Below are 14,406 nucleotides of genomic sequence, written 5' to 3'. Positions count from 1 at the left end.
CTGCATGCACATTACCTCTTCTGCAATAACCAACTCCTGATCCAAAGTGCTAGCAGTGAAAAGATAGCTGCCAGGAAAAAGATCAAATACATTTATTTCAAGGATTCAAAGTTTTTATTGTCATGCACAGAATACAATGCAATTCTTACTTGAATGCCTTCTTCACAGACTAGACGATTAAACACATAAACCAGCGCAACATTACAGTAACTAACAATAAATAAATGATTAACTTATGTGTACTATTAGAGCATTTATTGAAACTTTACTTCTTTACAGGCTTTTCGGGAGAAATAGCACATAACGTATCGGAACTTCCAGAGATACAAACGTCATGCGTGTGACTAAAATTGTTCAGCCAATAAGGGCAAAGTTGTGTCACGGAGGCAGTTCCAGTTTGTGCAGCCGGCTGAGAGGTTTTTTTATTATTTTTGTTATTGAAGCTTTAAATTACAACAGAAGTAATAGCTGACCAGTGACCATTAAGATTAACAAAACAAACAAGAACATTTACGAGACATTTACAAAATAAGCCAGGGGCACATAGTAGCGACATTTACAGTTACGCCGGCTGAAAGGTGCTGCACGATCTTACTTGCTCTCTGCACGTGCTGCACGATCTGTCACGATCGTCTTGTAGGTTTTTGTACCATGTGACTTGGTGACGTTAGGTGACGTTTTGCAGGGCCGGCTTTATGTCGGACAAAATAAATCTAACCATGATGCAGTAATTCTAGAGGCAGCAAAGCAGACTAACCAAAGATCTCATAGTAAACAAAGGAATGTGATACTGCAGTTAAGTCTCAAAACAAAGCTTTTACAATGTTAAAAAGTACTCACAACTTTCAGAATTTGATTGAGTACAAAAAGTTGCAGGCTAACGTAAGGAGGGTAGTTAAATGAGCAAAGAGGGAGTTTTGGAGGTCCTTCTGTAATTCAGTAGGACGGGAAACTGACATTAGTAAAGTCTGGGGAATGATAAAAAAGATGCATGAGATTAAAAGGGAGTATGGATATTCAGTTCTAAATGATAATAACATAATAACAGTTACAGATGGGGAAAAAGGCAAAATGTTAATTTTGTGGTTTTTCATTCCCTGCTAAATCAGAAGTCAGAAGCCGCTGGTGTAGATCCAAATTCAGTCTTTATTGCAACAATTAAGTTACAACCAAGGCCGGACACTTAAAGTGTGTCCAGTACTGTTTTATACCTATTTTTATACAAGTTCTTATCATTTAACAATATCTCGTCACTTAAGCATCATCATTCCTTCAACCATTCACAATCATTGTTTTTTACATCAATCCACACCCCTAGGTGATAAGTTTGTCCATCAATTCTTTTACTGTTTGGTCCCTCAGCCGAACGTAATGGTGGTGCGACCATCTCCACTTGGTTTTTTAAAAATGCTCAGCCGTGAACTTTTGGTGAGCCTGTTGCACATTGTCTAATTAGAGGGTTGATAATATATTTGTCCTTCAACATAATGATAAAGCATAACACTAATAAAGGTGGATATTCATGCATTCAGGGCTAACATAAAGTAGCTAACAGAACATTTGAGGCTAATACAAGGTGCAAATACATACTCAATTGATTACATTGTGTTGATTACATTATAATGATTACATTGTAATGATTACATCACGGGTATTTGGCATGCTTTTTAATAATACCGTAATGATTATATTCTACATTGTATAGTGCTAAATAATATCCCATATATTTCCCCCCTTTGGGATTCTAAAGAGTCCCACACACAATTCTGTCCATCCAGCCTAGGAGGGAGGGCTAAAACCCTAAGATCTAGGGAAATTCCACTCCCAGCCCGCCACAGGCGCGGCCCCCCTTCGGGGTCCATGGCTGACATGGCTCACAAACTATCAACACTCAGAATCAACCAACAGCAATGAACTCCCCAGGATACATTGCATATATTATCAGGAATACATAATCTACCAGGAGTACATCACCTACCACAAGCTCATTACATAAATATATACGGCTAATGCAAAGATAACTGAAAGGTTAACTGATAACACTGTAGATTACTATAACAGGCACTCTGTCATGAGCAGGAAAGTCCCAGGTGTCGTGGGCGGCAGGCAGGCTGCAGCGTTTCCAACATGGAGTATTCACAGGCGGTACGGCCGAACTTCAGCTATGGGCAGGAGCGTATCCAAGGTGTCTATGTCGCCATCTGTTTCCGTGTTGGTCCAGGAGGTTGCCACTCCAAACGGTCCTCCCACCACTCTAAACATTGCAGCTATAGTCGCCTGCTGAGACAGCGCTCTTCCCACTAGGGAGCGAACAAGAGGAAGTACACAAAAAAAGATTAGTAGCAAAGCAAGAATGAACACAGCACGCACACAGAGTGCTTTCATAAAGGCTTACTGCCAACTACCCCACATATTATAGCACCAGTCAAACAACCCGTCATGTTGTCCCGAATTTCTCGCCATCTCATCCTGTAACCCCTGCAACTTTCTCATACCCTCAGTAAATGAAACATCCAGGGCTGTATTGTTGGGAATAAATGTACAGCACTGATCCCCGAACAGCACACACACTCCCCCTTTTTCTGCCAGGAGCCAATCCAGGGCCACCCTGTTCTGTCATGCCATCAGACTGGTGGCCTGAAGCTGCTCCCCCAGAGATGCGAGTGCCTCCTGAGTATAGTTGATAAACCTCTGCTGATTATAGTACAAATAATTTTTCCATTCCACATTTTTGTTAACAGTAGGCCAAATTAATATTGATTCAAACCCTGCAGCTATCTCACTTCTCACCTTATATTTCTCTGGAATGCTCCTCGGCTGGCATATGGCATCTATATACACACTGGGATCATCTTCGCAGCTCGTAACAAACCTGTGGGACCTAGAGGGCTGTTTGTCAATATCCACCTGGCTAGCTAACATCCCCCTAGTGCAGAGGCCTCCACAATTATTGGGGAGAGGAGGCCTCAATCCTCCCTCCTGACCACACAGCCACCACGTATCTGCCAGAGGTACGCTCTGGTTCTCTAATGCATCCAGCGGAATGACATCTGAGTCCTCTATAGGCCTGTGTGGGGGGCTGACGTCTGAGTCCTCTATAGGCCTGTGTGGGGGGCTGACGTCTGAGTCCTCTATAGGCCCGTGTGAGGGGCTGACGTCTGAGTCCTTTATAGGCCTGTGCGAGGGGCTGACGTCTGAGTCCTCTATAGGCCTGTGTGGGGGGCTGACGTCTGAGTCCTCTATAGGCCCGTGTGAGGGGCTGACGTCTGAGTCCTCTATAGGCCCGTGTGAGGGGCTGACGTCTGAGTCCTCTATAGGCCTGTGTGAGGGGCTGACGTCTGAGTCCTTTATAGGCCTGTGTGAGGGGCTGAAGTCTGAGTCCTCTATAGACCTGTGTGGGGGGCTGACGTCTGAGTCCTCTATAGGCCTGTGTGAGGGGCTGACGTCCGAGTCCTCTATAGGCCTGTGTGAGGGGCCGACATCTGAGTCCTCTATAGGCCTGTGTGGGGGGCCGACGTCTGAGTCCTCTATAGGCCCGTGTGAGGGACCGACATCTGAGTCCTCTATAGGCCTGTGCGAGGGATTGACGTCTGAGTCCTCTATAGGCCTGTGTATACATCAAATATCATATATATCCATCCATCCATCCATCCATTTTCCAAATCACTTATCCTACTGGGTTGCGGGGGGTCCGGAGCCTATCCCGGAAGCAATGGGCACGAGGCAGGGAACAACCCAGGATGGGGGGCCAGCCCATCGCAGGGCACATTCACACATCATTCAAATATCATATATATGATTTATTAAATTTAGATTTAAGTTTGCAGTCAATTCAATTTCCACGTTTCTCAATTTTCACGTTGCCTTTTTAAACGCAATTATGTGAATTTTAAGTAAAAATGTAGAATAAAATTATATCGTGATAATTATCAATATCATTTCCTATGAAAAAAACTTTACTATTGTACAATATTGCCCAGCCATAGGCTGATTTCAAAATTGATTTACATATTGTCTGTCTGTCATTATACATAAGAACATAAGAACATAAGAACTATACAAACGAGAGGAGGCCATTCGGCCCATCAAGCTCGCTTGGGGAGAACTAAACTTATAGCTCAGAGTCGTTAAAATCTTATCTAGCTCTGATTTAAAGGAACCCAAGGATTCAGCTTGCACTACATTATCAGGAAGGCTATTCCATACTCTGACTACACGCTGTGTAAAGAAGTGCTTCCTTAAATCCAGCTTGAAATGTTCTCCCGCTAATTTCCACCTATGGCCACGAGTTTGTGTATTTAAACTAATGCTGAAGTAACTATTTGGTTGAATAGCATCCAAACCTGTTAGAATCTTATATACCTGGATCATGTCCCCCCTCAGTCTCCTTTGCTTGAGACTGAACAGATTTAGCTCAAGTAACCGTTCCTCGTATGACATTCCTCTAAGACCAGGAATCATTTTTGTGGCCCTACGCTGCACCTTTTCTAAGGCCACAATGTCCTTTTTAAGATATGGTGACCAAACCTGCACACAATATTCTAGGTGAGGTCTCACCAAGGAATTGTATAATCTTAGCATTACCTCCCTTGACTTAAACTCCACACACCTGGAGATATACCCCAACATCCTATTGGCCTTTTTTATTGCTTCCCCACACTGGCGAGAATGGGACATGGAAGCATCAACATACACACCAAGGTCTTTCTCATGATCAGCTACCTTTATTTCAGTGACACCCATGAAATACCTGTACTTTATATTTCTGCTCCCTAGATGGAGTACCTTACATTTATCAACGTTAAATTTCATCTGCCAGGTATCGGCCCAGTCACTAATTAAATCAAGATCCCGCTGTAGCTGCTGAGCCACTAATTCAGTATCTGCTACACCACCCACCTTGGTGTCATCTGCAAATTTCACCAGTTTACTGTATATATTGGTATCCATATCATTTATGTAAATTAGGAACAATAGTGGTCCTAAAATCGAACCCTGCGGTACCCCACTATGAACGCAAGCCCACTGTGACATTGTGCCTCTTATAACTACTCGCTGTTTCCTATCTGTTAACCAGTTATCAATCCAGGTCGCTACGGTACCTAAAATACCTGTCGCTTTGAGTTTAAGTAGGAGCCTCTTGTGGGGGACAACATCAAAAGCCTTTTGGAAATCTAAGTAGATGACATCATAGGCCTTCTTATCATCAACTTCCTGAGTAGCTTCCTCAAAAAACTCCAACAGATTTGTTAAACAGGATCTACCTCTCCTAAATCCATGCTGGCTATCCCGCAAAATGTTATTGGAGTCCAGGTAATCTACCATTTTCTCTTTGATTATAGCCTCCATAACTTTACCAGTTATACAAGTTAGACTGATTGGCCTATAGTTAGACAAATTACTTCTATCCCCTTTTTTGAAAATAGGCGTTATGAAGGCGTGCTTCCAATCAGAAGGTACCACACCTTCAGATAAGGATTTTTGAAACAGTAAAGTTAAGGGTCGGCAAATAATATCCCTCATCTCTTTTAACACTATAGGTAAGATGCCATCAGGGCCCTGTGATTTATTTATTTTGAGCTTAGCTAGGCTTTGCAAAACATCTGCTTCAGTTATATATATATTAGCTATAGACAATGCTGGATAGGTAATAACTGGTAAATTACTAAGGTCCTCAACAGTGAATACCCGTGCAAAACTATCATTGAACTAATTTACTATATCAATGTCGTTTACTATTATAAGACCCTTACTATCCTGCAGATTAGTAATTTCAGGTTTTAGAGCTCTTTTAGAGTTAAAATACTGGAAGAAACTTTTAACGTCATCCTTAGCTTCCAATGCAACCATCCTTTCGACATTTCTTTTAGCTCGTCTAATATCATTTTTTAACTCAGCCTGTAGACTTAGATATTCCTGCTTAATTCTGTCATCATCAGTTATTTTCCATTGCTGGAACAAAGCCCCTTTCCTCCTTACTTTATACTTTATTTCCCTAGTAAACCACCTAGGTTTCAATTTCCTAGATTTATTCTTGCTGGAAACAGGTATGAAGTCCTCTTGCACTTGCAATAATGTGCTTTTAAAAAATTCCCAGGCCTCTTCAACAGTTTTGTTATTTAACTCCATCCAGTTCACAGTTTCTAGTTTTAGTCTCATACACTTAAAGTCAGCCTTCCTAACATTATATATTTTTGATTTGGACTTAGCTCTTCGAACACTAAACTTAACCTCAAATTTGACCATGTTATGATCGCTACTGTGAAGTGGTTCTAAAACGTCTAATTTACCAATCCTGTCCTGGTTATTAGAGAGAACAAGATCAAGAATGGCATCTCCCCTGGTAGGGGTGTTAACAAACTGAGTAAAAAAACAATCCTGTACTAATTCCACCATCTCCAGTTCATTTTCTGAAGAGCCAGTGACAATGTCCCACTGCATTCCTGGTAGATTAAAATCACCCATAACTACCACATCATTTTTATTGCTCATAGTCCTAATATCACTGTATAACAATCTGCTTTCCTCAGCAGCTATATTAGGTGTTCTGCAACAAACACCGACAATTAGGCTATTTGAGTTTTTAGCATCTAATTTTACCCATATTGCTTCCGTAGTTTTATTTATATCAGTAAGTTCCCTTGCCTGCAAGTTTTCCTTGACATATACTGCAACACCACCTCCCTTTTTTCCTATATGATCCTTACGGAACAACGTGTAACCATCCATATTATATTCTTGTCCATCCTTTTCACTCAACCACGTTTCAGTTATTCCTATAATATCATAAGAGTCCGATGAGATAAAAGCCTCTAAATCATGAATTTTATTCCTAATACTTCTGGCGTTTAAATACAGACAACAAAGGGTAGGCCTATTACGGTGCCCACTTACAATATGATTATTTGGGGCTTTCCGTTTCCCCCCACTGACATAGTTAACTAACCTCCCTGCCCCCCCAGTCCCTAGTTTAAACATTCCTCAACTACTCTACACATACGCCTCCCCAATACACTGGTTCCCCTCTGGTTCAGGTGCAACCCATCCGGCTTGAACAGGTCCCACCTGTTCCAGAAGGTCCTCCAATGCCCCATAAACCTAAACCCCTCTTTCCTACACCATCCTTTTAGCCACGCATTTAATTTCCTTATCTCAGCTAACTTAGCCTGACTTGCACGTGGCACGGGGAGTATTTCAGAGAATACCACCGTGGACGTTCTGCTTCTAAGCTTATTGGCAACTTCTATAAATTTATCCTGCAGAACAGCCCTTCTACCCTTGCCTATGTCGTTGGTGCCACCATGCACCACGACAACTGGATCCACCCCAGCTGGGGCCAAAAGCTTATCCACACGATCTGGAAGGTCTCCTACCTGGGCCCCAGGCAGGCAAGACACCGTACGGGACCCTCTATCACGCGTGCACACATAACTGTCTACTCCCCTAATAATGGAATCCCCCACTACCACAACCTCCCTCTTCCTGGGGGGAGGGGGCTCCTCAGTGCCCAAGTGCCCACCTGCCTCCCCAGTCCGTTCCGGCTCTAAAGCTGGAAGAACCTGAAACCTGTTCGACACAGTCACCTCAGGTGATGCCGCCTCTGCAACGTGTGTACGCCCTTTCCTGCGTCTACGACCTACGGTCACCCAGCTCTCTCAACCTCTCTGCTCTTCATTCTCCCCCCTCCCGGCTAGTGGCGTACACACCTTCTCCCTAAAAGGCGTATTAACTTGCTCCTCTAACTCACTGTTGCATTGGATGAGAGCTGGTTGCTCCTCAAGGCCGCGAACCTTGACCATGAGCGAGTCCACTAGCTTACATCGCTCGCAGATGAAGTCCGACTGGACACTAACGTCCAGAAGGGCAAACATGTTGCAAACGCAACACTGAGCCGGCCCCATAATTAACTAACTCACTATGACCCCGTACTCCCAGCCCAGTAAATTTATATAGCGTATTTAACTTTAAAGATTAATTAGCGTACCGTTAAATGCAATAAAGTGCCGAGTACACTAAAATAAGTTACTTGGGTTGAAACGGAACTTAATTATTATTTTTATTTAAAATTTTCAATCCAATAAATTTACTACTACTTACCAAAAGAACTTCTGCCTGAACCAAGTATGAACTAAAAACAAAACGAAATCGAAGTTGCTCTTGGGAGGTCGAAAAACCACAAAAACCTTGCAGAATTAATCAGGATAAAACATATAAAACGATAAACAATAAAAACTATACGATTAGGAAGCAATCAGTCCCGTGTACATGATCAGCCAGAAAATACTTGCATTCATCTAAACTTTTATAAACTTTAAACTGCCTTTGCTTGCTGGCCTGTGGGCTGATGGACAAACTTGAATGCCTTACAGGATAGGATAGGATGCACATTCTTTATTGTCCATTAAATCCCTCTATCAAGTGTCAATAGGCTCCAAACAACCAAATGTAATTAAAGAAAATTTAAAAAAGGGGAAAAAATACAGAAATAACCCAAAATAAAAAAATAATAAATAAATAAAGACTAACCAAAGTAACTTAACTGTCCCCCTCAGTTATCAGTCATCAGTCAGTCATCACCCTGACTAAACTGTATAATGAGCAGATGGGACTGTCAGTACATGGCTAGATCGTGTTTAATACAACAACTGGAATACTGCATACAAGGCACAAAAGCACTGTGGGGAATAGAGCATTATGGGAACAGTAGTTCTATTATTACACCTCCTCCTTTTAGCTTAAGTCAAATGTGCTGTGTACCTTTTGACATTAATTTCTATTACTGCTATCAACAACCTCCTTCTCTCTCTCTCTTCTACTGAACTTCCCTCTTTGTTCACAAGTCCATTCTGTCAGGTGGTTTTCCAGTCAACTTGACCTAGTAACAGTCCCTGTAGGCCAAAGATGACCTTTATCAGTCTATACCACATATGGTCTAGGAGTATCTGCAGGTCTGACGACTCCCAGCAGTCCCTTCTGTGCTAATCCAAACTGTCTGACCAGATGTCAGTTCTGCGAGAGGTCTGGAGCGGAGCCTGCGGTTGTAGTGTTTTGCCTGCTGAAGCCTTCTCTCCTCATCCTGCTTGCGAAAAACTTGCAGATCTGGCCATTTAGGACCCAGCTGTCCAACATCTGGCTAATCTGTCCTGTGATACCGGGCCACCATACTGACAGTGTAGCTCTGGCTCGGCATTTTGTAATTCCCTGATAGCCTTCATGCAGACGCTGAAGAACATCCGCTCTCAAGGGGGGAGGTATCACAAGTCCTTCTCCCTTCATGAGAAGGTCGTGAGCAAGGTGAAAATCCATTCTGCGCTGCCAGTATGGTTTAATGTCTGGATCTAACTTACATCTCTCTGGCCATTCTGTGAAACAGTGGTTTGTCACTTGTCTGCATACGTCGTCTTCTTCTGCGCTGTCTTTATCTCCTCCAGCCTTTTGTCTCCACGTCTTTCTCTAGCTGAAGATGCCGTTCAATCAAAATGAATATTTTACTCACTTATCTTTTGGTCTTTTATGATTCCATGTGTACCACCTCCAAATTATTTTGAAGATTTGAATTTCATTGTATCCAAATTAATTTGGAACGGCAGACAATCCAGGAAACGCTTCTCAGTTTTACAGCGCACCAAATCAGACGGTGGCCTCGCCCTCCCTGATTTTAAGCTCTAGCATTGGGCATTTCAAATTAGGGCTATGCGCACTTGGACAGACGCAGGCAGTGTAGTGTCGTGGAGAGGTATTGAATCGGCTATAGTGCATCCCCACGGACTCCAGGACTTACCTTTCCCAGGGGTAGGTCTTCGTAAATCACGACACAAACTTGGTTGTATCTTTTCATCCACCTTAGCTGCATGGTACAACGCCGAAAAAGTAATAGGTCAACAATCTCCTTTATGGAACAATTTCCACTTTCTGTCAGACTATAAAGCTTTTGTTTGTCCCCCCTGGTCATCCAAGGGGGTTTTCACATTTTCTAATACGTTTGATGCGAATGTTGTGCGCACATTCCAGGACATTCAAAAAGAATACAGTCTGCCTGGCTTCTCATTTTTCTTCGACCTCAGGCTACGATCCACAATGAAGGCCTATGCTGTGCCATGGAATTCTGTCTTAGATGATCACCCAATGTTTAGCTGGATCGATCCTGTCGAGGCATCTAAAGGCACAGTCACAAACATTTACAACAATTTACTCCTTAACGTTCATAAGCCTTTGAAGATTCTGTCAAAATGGGATTTAGAACTTTCTAGGTTAGGATTCCACCCGGTTTGGGAAACAGTGCGGTCGAATTTTTGCCTTACTTCCAAAAACCTTAGTCATGTACGTATTCACTTTAAAACTATCCATCGTTTCTATTGTAACCCTACAAACGGTATCTCATCAAACCTGCTCCCCATCCATACTGCAGCATTTGCAACACTGACACTACCAGTACGTTTCTACATGTTCTGGGACTGTCCAGTGACCCAACATTTATGGAAGCTTGTCACTCGTGTGTAATGTGATCTTACTGGACTATACTTTGACATGGAGCCTTGCTTACTATTGCTTAACGATGACTTGATGTATCAGTTCTCATTACGTGATAAAAAACTGTTAAAGGCAGGCTTTACAGCTGCTAAGAAAACCACACTACAGCGATGGATACACCCTGATACAAACCTGAAGCAATTCTGGATTGTCTCATTCCATTACATTGTCTATTTAGAGTATACCACTGCAAAGATTAACAAGGCAAAGCAATCACTGTAAATACCTGGAGGAATATGGCTGCTGCTCTTAAAGAGCTTCTTTGAATGGTCTAGTTTATATGAGTTTGCTGCCAACATGTCAAGTGTGAAAAGTTGTTCTGTGTTTCCTTTTCTTTTTTTCTTTTCTTTTTTCTCCTTTCTCTTGCTGCTTTTTTTGTCATTTATTCTTGTGGTATCTCTGTCCTGTATGTGCCTTCTGATAAATTGACGGAATGATAAAATTATAATCACAAAAAAAACAGCCTCAACTACAACATTATACATTTTTGCTGTACACAGTATCTTGTCACGGTTGATCAAAACATGATTCACCCCTGTACTCCCATAAAGTGTCCTGTAGGGCCTGGATTAGGTCCACAGCTCTAGCTAGATCAAGGGAAGGTGCTTGAAGCATGTCTGACAGATATTTGGCTTCCCCAAGAATCTTCCTAAGAACTGCTAGAATTCCAATAAAGGTAAGGTCTACTTGTGAAAGCAGGCCCCGTGCATCCACTGATCTCTCCGCACTGCTCTCTCCATCTATCTCATGTAGTACACGCAATACAGCTGGCAGTCTGTCCATGAGATTTTTACATGCATAGTACCTGCATGCCCCTCTGGTATCACTGACTTTCTGTAGCTCTCTTGGTGCATCCTGATACATGTCTTGTTGAACTGACAACCATTTCTGGTGAACATAAGACCCTGACATGTACCAAGGAAAAAAAACATGAGTTCCATGTGCGATCTTTTCAGGTATCGTGATTTTGTTGAATTGATAGATTAATTGTTGTGGCCAGCGTGCGTATATAAGATCCGGTTGTAGTTGCGTGTGGGACCACCCTGTAACCGGTGACGTGACTCTCCATGTGCCAGTATCTCCTTTTTGGGTCACCCCGTTCAACAGCAGGGCCATATTTAATCTCCTCCTTAGCTTCTGCTTCTAAATGGTCAAAAAGAAAAAATGCTTGATCAGCAGACGAACTCGCACCTCTTCCTCCCACTCCTCAAAGCTCACACCAGACCTGCCCCCAAACACTGGACACTTCCGGTCTCTAGAAATAAAAGTAAAACGTTCAGTATAGACACGAGGCTCGACCGAAACAGGTGGAGGTGCGGGGGAGGATTGGGTGGCAGTAGAGGGACCTGGAACTTCTGCTCGTTCCTGGTGCAAACGATCATTATCAGGCTGGAGCTGCCCCAACAAGTTCCTGAGCTGCTGCACTTCGTCGTCCATAATGACAATAGGACAATAAAACTAGACGGCACAAACGAAGCCCGGCAAACAAAATTTACTCAAAATAGTAGCGGCTGTCACAGGAGATCGCGGGCAGAGCGGCGATCGTGAGGGCAAGCGGGGAATCAGGAAGCAGGCAGGCAGGATTCGGGACGAACGGGGTTTATTATAGGGATATCCGGGGCAGGGAACACTGGACGGCAACAGACATCAAACGACATCAATGACGGACAAGGGAAACCGGGGAGACCAGGACTTAAATACACAGGACTAATCAAAGTAACTAGACCAAGCTGGAGACGATCAGGGAAATACACGTGGGTAATCAGGGGGCGTGGCACACACGAGGAGCGGACGAGCCGGGCATGACAGAGGCTCCTGGGAAACTAATGCTGCTGTTTTACTTTGCCTTTCAAATGACAAATTAAACACCAAAAAATAAAAAATTCAAAAAAAATCTCACCTAACCTCCCCAGGGAGCGATCAGGGAGTCACATCTGCACCATGTACTGGTGAAATCCTGCCGACTACACCCACTCCGATATAAAAGCACACAAATTCATAATCACCGCCCTGGGGACGTGAAGACCATGAACACTGCCTTTATTATTCTGCGTTCAGTTAACACTCCAAAGGAAAAACCAAACAGCAAAGCAATTACTTTAAAAATTACCCACAAATGGTACAAATCAAATCATGTTAGAATAACACTCCAATCACACAAAGAAACCCAAACCCGGCAGCTATTACCTTGGGGTGGGGGGACACACTGTCAGAAGGTACTCCACAGGGTCACCACATCACATGGCGTAGATACACACACCAGGGGGGTGGGCTAAGAAGGCAGAGCGACCACGACCATGACCTACCCCCCCCCCAAACCAGATCCTCACCACCCAACACCAAGCCTCCCCAACGGCGCCCCACGGTTTACGTACAACAAACTAAACAAAACACATAAATACTTAATACTAATTAAACAGGAAACCCGAAAACAAAATAAGCGAAACAAAAGCAGAAAACAGCAGCAATTGTAGTGGCTCAGTATCCCGCCGGCTGCCTGGCTCACGCCGGTCCGGGAACATTCCACCAAATCGCCATCCACTGACTGATTACAAGCGCTATTAAAAGGGAACCTTAAAACGGGAACAACTGCAAGTGGCTAGGTTACCAAGCCCTCGCAAACTGCAGTGATGGAGATGCCCACAACTAGGCTAATTTAGTGAAGAACCTCCCTCAAAGGTACAACGGCGAACACCCGCCTGCTTCAGATCACAAGCCCATGTTCTGAATCACTATTCTACCAACACACAGGTAGAAGATGAAGAACTCTCCTCAAAGTAGTGCTGTCAGTTGGACCTTGTAACATGAATAATCATAGTGGAGAGTTACAATTATTATTTTAATGGGAAGATGTGAGATTTTTATTGGGGGGGGGGGGGGGTCCCACCTTCAGAAACAGCCAGTGAGACTCGTTTACCTCAATCCTTCTGACCATGTGAGTCTCATTAATGAAACCGTATCTTAAGCCCAGCCGGAGCCCACCTCCCCAAGGGTACACTCTACTTTCCCAGAAAATGCCAAGATGGATTCAAATTCAACTCCCAAACCTACTGTCAGTTTTTAGAAGACACTTTCTTCAAGCAGCGGTACAGGATAAAGTCAGCATCTTTCAGGAGGACCATGATTTTTATGCAGGACAATGCTCCATCGCATGCATTGAAGTACTCCACTGCATGGCTAGCCAGTAAAGGCCTTAAGGATGACAAAATAATGACATGCCTCCTTTCCTCACCTGACATAATCCCTATTGAGAACTTGTGGGCCCTGCTTATATGGGAGATTTACAGTGAAGGAAAGCAGTACAGCTCTCTGAACAGTGTCTGGGAGGCTGTGGTTGCTGCTGCACAAAAAGTTAATCTTCAACAGAACAAGAAAATACCAGATTCCATGAATGGAAGACTTATTGCTGTTCAGCAGCCGGACTGCTTGGGGGAAGAAGCTATTGCACAGTCGTGCAGACCTGCTCCTGATGCTGCAGAATCTTCTTCCGGATGGAAGAGGGGTAGTAGACAGTTGGTGGGTGGGATGGTACCGGTCAGTCACAATGCTGGTGCCCTTACGGATGCAGCGGGAAGTGTAAGTGTCCTGCAGGCTGGGGAGGGAGCTGCCGATGATGCACTCAGCGGTCTGCACAGTCTTCTGAAGGGTCCGGACCGCTGAGCGCGTCATCAGCAGCTCTCTCTCCAGCCTGCAGGACACTCACACTTCCTGCTGCGTCCGTAAGGAGGTGGCTATATTGCTCACTAATTGATATTTCATGTGATGTTTGTTTATTATTCGCACTTTGAAAGATGATAATAAACAAGGGAGATGGGAAAATGTAGGTGTTCCATTTAGTTGCATAATAATTGTGCACACTAATAGTTGTATAATAAT

At 43.5% G+C, this 14,406-nt stretch overlaps 2 protein-coding genes across 2 annotated transcripts in view; both read right to left on the bottom strand.

The window, feature by feature from the left end:
- The window catches only part of LOC125727215 (uncharacterized), a 60,107-nt gene that overhangs the window by 3,467 nt on the left and 42,234 nt on the right, over positions 1–14,406 (bottom strand). The window lies entirely within an intron of this gene.
- Positions 1–14,406, bottom strand: part of LOC125727211 (tripartite motif-containing protein 29-like) — a 113,597-nt gene that overhangs the window by 69,888 nt on the left and 29,303 nt on the right. The window lies entirely within an intron of this gene.

The sequence above is a fragment of the Brienomyrus brachyistius genome, unplaced genomic scaffold (genome assembly GCF_023856365.1).
Source record: "Brienomyrus brachyistius isolate T26 unplaced genomic scaffold, BBRACH_0.4 scaffold92, whole genome shotgun sequence".
Taxonomy (NCBI): domain Eukaryota; kingdom Metazoa; phylum Chordata; class Actinopteri; order Osteoglossiformes; family Mormyridae; genus Brienomyrus; species Brienomyrus brachyistius.
The sequence above is the reverse complement of the archived record's forward strand: the minus strand, read 5'-3'. Positions and strand labels throughout refer to the sequence as shown.